The following is a 4,330-nucleotide window of genomic DNA, read 5'->3' as shown; positions in this document are numbered from 1 at the left end:
GCCCCAGTGCAGAGGTGTGAGAGGTTGGCCATGGATGGTTTCAGACGAGGTAGGGGTAGGCCAAAGAAGTATTGGGGAGAGGTAATTAGACACGACATGGCGCAGTTACAGCTTACCGAGGACATGACCTTAGATAAGAGGGTTTGGAGGACCCACATTAGGGTAGAAGGCTAGTAGATAGTCTCATTATCCTGTCTTATTAGTAGTCGCATTATCGTAGTATAATTTCTTGTTCTCTGATTTATGCTATTATCTGTTATTTCCTGTGTTTTGATTATTCTATGTTATCTGTGTCGCTTGCGTTACTTCATTTCCATATCGCTTTGAATCTCTTAGCCTTATCTGACCTCTTTTTATGTTTTTTTTATTGAGCCGAGGGTCTCTCGGAAACAGCCGTCCTACCTTGGTAGGAGTAAGGTCTGCGTACACTATACCCTCCCCAGACCCCACGTTGTGGGATTTCACTGGGTTGTTGTTGTTGTTGTTGTTGTTGTCTTTGTAAATAAGCCAGTATCAATATAAATAGGAAGAGATTCATACCTTTCTCCCGTTAATATTATTGTATCTTCACTTTTCCACCCTAAGTTTAGGCCACAACACACCGCTATATGATTCTGCAACAATAACTATACGCTATCCGGACCGGAATTTGGAAATTATACCTGGTTTGGGCTAAAAAGTGGGTGTGGGAAGGTTGGGGAATTTTCTAGAGACGTTGGGATGTTTTTAGGTGTGTTTGGTTGAAAATAGGAGGCCTTTCCCTTTTATAGAACGGTCCAGGTTCTGCTTGGACCGACTTATTTTTCCTTGGGGCGCGTTCGCGCTGGCTTATTTTTCTGACTGCACCTTCGTTCAGTAAAAAGATCATAACTCTTGATTCAGATGTCGTGTGAGGGCCCACGACCTGTGGTTAGAAAGATAATTCAATTATCTACAACTTTAAGTCTTGGTGTTTTTCCAAATTCCAAACTTATAATATCGTTTTGTCCCCTCCAAGTCAGATCATCCGAAAATGTTTCCTTAAATTGTCCTTTCGGAGGGCTTATGCCCATTTTTGGCTTAAGGTTCCTTCTTAGGACTTGCTCAACTTTCCATGTATTACTCATATATCTCTTGATATGTCCTTTATAAAACTCTGGTGTGTGGGCCCCACGTATCTTACAGCAACGATGGCTTTTCATCAAGTGCCATATGAACCAATTCACCCCATATGGTCTCCAAATGTCATATATAGGTTATTATTACATTCTTATCATATAACCTTCATCCCGAACCCGGGCCTCAAAAATTATCAGCGCGTTCACGCCTCGTGGTGGCGCATTCGCGCTGTGTTGGCCCTTGGCCTTCTGTGCGTTCGCGCCACTCCTTGGCGCGTTCGCGCAGACCATTTTCCTGGCCCGACTTGTAACGTCCATATCTCCTTACCCCGATGTCCTATTGAGGAGCGGTTTGTTGCGTTGGAAACTAGACTTCCCAAACTTCACTTTAGACTTTTGTTTCACTTCAAAACTCTTAATATACTAAAACATATTCTTTCTTCCATTTAGACCAAAATTTTCGTACCAAACCTTGCCCAACTTTCCTTTAAAGCCTCGGAAGCTTAATCTCCTTAGTTTGCTGGTTTCCCAATCCTCCTATAACCTGTTACGCGAACTCAGACTCTTATAATCGTAACACGAGCACCTATGATCTTACATATTCTCGACAATAACTCTGATATCTGCAATTGAATAGCTAATACCTAACGAATCTCAACGTACAGAAACTACGGGGTGTAACAAGTCCAACCCTGATTCAGTCGCCTTGGTTGATGAGCACAGGTTTGCAAGTGCATCGACTTCTGTGTTCATTCCGCGAGGTATTTGTGTGGCCTTCCACTTTTTGAAATGAGATAGTAGAGTCATGATCCTGTTTAAGAATCGTAGCATTGGCTCGTTTTTGGCTTCGTAGTGACCGAGGATCGGATTGACGATCAGCTGGGAGTAGCTTTTTAACTCCACGTCTTCGGCTAGGAGTCCACGAGCCAATTCTAAACCTACAATCGCAGCCTCATACTCGGCCTCATTGTTAGTCAAAGATAAAAATTGCACGGCTTGCCTAACTATTGCCCCTGAAGGTGTGATCAAGACAATCCTTAGCCCCGTTCTTTTTTAATTTTCAGCCCCGTTCGAGTACAGGACCCATTCCCCGGAGGCGACCTCAGACGTCTGGATCACTTTCTTCTAGGCGCGGGCATCATGCCCGGACTGTAGGCAACCACGAAGTTAGCAGTGTTGGCAACTTGATAGCAGTCCGGGGTCGGTAAGTTATGTCATACCCATATTTTGATCGACCAGTTAGCCAGTCAGTCGAGAACTCAAGCTTGTGCAGGATTTTCCTCAGAGGGAAAATAGTCCCCACATATACTGGATGGCATTAAAAGTATGGTCTAGTTTTTGGGCTACGACCACCAAGGCCAGGGCCAGCTTTTCAAGATGCGGGTACCAGGCTTTAACCTCCGACAAAGCCTTGCTAATATAATAAATAGGGGATTGTGAACCTTTCTCCTCTCGAACCAAAACCGCACTTACCTCTATTTATGACACCGCCAGGTAGACCAGCAATGGTGGGTTGGGTAGATATCTCTTCAGATCCTTTAGGGTTGCTGGCAATCCGGAGTCCACTCGAAGTCCTTCATCTTTTTCAGCACGCTAAAAAACTAATGGCAGCGCTCTGAGGACCTCGATATGAACTACCCTAGAGAAACTATTCTTCCGGTCAACCTTTGAATAACTCTGGCGTTCTCGAGGACGTCTGGTATTTGCTCAATTGCCCTGATGTGGTTTGGTTAGCCTCGATCCCTCTGTAGGACACCAGGAACCCGAGAAACTTTCTAGAACCTACTCCAAAGGCACATATTTTCGGATTTAGCTTCAAATTGTATCGGCGGAGGATATCAAACGTCACATGCAAATGCTTTAAGTGTTTCTCTATTTCCAGGGACTTAACAATTATGTCATCTAAATAAACTTCCACGGAATGACCCAACTGATGTCGGAACATTTGCTTAGTCAGTTTATGAAAGGATGTCCTCGCATTTTTCAAACCAAATGGTATGACATTATAACAATAAGTCCTATGCTCCGTTATGAATGAAGTCTTTTCCTGGTCCGCCGGGTCCAACCAAATTTGATCGAACCCTGAGAAAACGCCAGGAAGTTAAGCAACTCATGCCTGTCCATGGCGTCGATGGTCTTATCGAGGCGTGGCATGGGGTACAAGTCCTTTGAACATGCCTTGTATAGATCTTTGAGATCTAGACACATTTGAAAACTATCGGACTTTTTAGGAATAACCACCACGTCAGCCAGCCAGCCAGTCCAGGTACTTTACCACCCGGACTGCTCCTATCTTTAAGAGTCGAGCTATTTCCTGTTTGACGAACTAGTTTTGTTATGCTGACACCGGGTGCCTTTTTTACTTTATAGGTGGAAATCCGAGTTTATGCTTAGCTTGTGGGTGGCCAGCTCCAGAGGGACACCTGTGATATCTTTATAGGTGCTCTGATCGCTTCCTCACCATTAGAAGTGTGTTCGTCTAGGGGCTATCCGGTCAAGGCGTTTACAATTTTCTCCAAGTGTTCCATCATCCCGCTCTGTGATGCCAAGATAGTAGCTAATGCTTTCTCGGCGGAGGATTCCTCTTCCCTATACATTCCTTCCACCTTTGAGTGGAGTCGCTGCTTTCTTTTCCTTGGATAACGTTCCACGTAGTAAGTTCTATTGCTTTCCTTTGAGTAATCGAGGGAGAGCCCCTTTCTGGCAAGCTTTCCGCGAGTTTTTTATGAGGTGTGCACTGCCTCTTCTCGTTTTTCTTCCTTATCCAACTCCTGGTCGCTTCCTCTGTCGGAAGTCTGCCGATCCAGTGTGTTGGTAGCTTTAGGCGTGTCTCCCAGCGGCTGGGAACCGTGCGAGTCCACTATTTGGTTAGGAACATCGTCCCTGGGTGTACTGCTGCTTGGTTCAGCCATCGCTAGGGTTTAGCTAATAAAAAGCTCTGAGGGGCCTTTAACAAGAGTTTCTGGTAACAAATCAGGACAACACCACAACTGTCTATCCCTACAGAATGCGCCAAACTGTTTTTCAATAGAAATGAATTAAGGGAATATCAGTTAAATTTTCGGTTTGATAGGGTTTAAAGACAAGTGGGCCGTATCCGATCCTTGAAACTCCAAAGGTCACTAAGATATGCAAAGCCACAAACTTAATGAAATAACAATAACGAAAATTGAAGCAACATAATCGTGTAACATTCAAAGCAATATTGTGTTCTTGAGGAAGGAGTTGAGAGA

This window comes from Lycium barbarum, chromosome 10 (assembly GCF_019175385.1).
Source record: "Lycium barbarum isolate Lr01 chromosome 10, ASM1917538v2, whole genome shotgun sequence".
Classification (NCBI taxonomy): Eukaryota; Viridiplantae; Streptophyta; class Magnoliopsida; order Solanales; family Solanaceae; genus Lycium; species Lycium barbarum.
The sequence above is the reverse complement of the archived record's forward strand: the minus strand, read 5'-3'. Positions refer to the sequence as shown.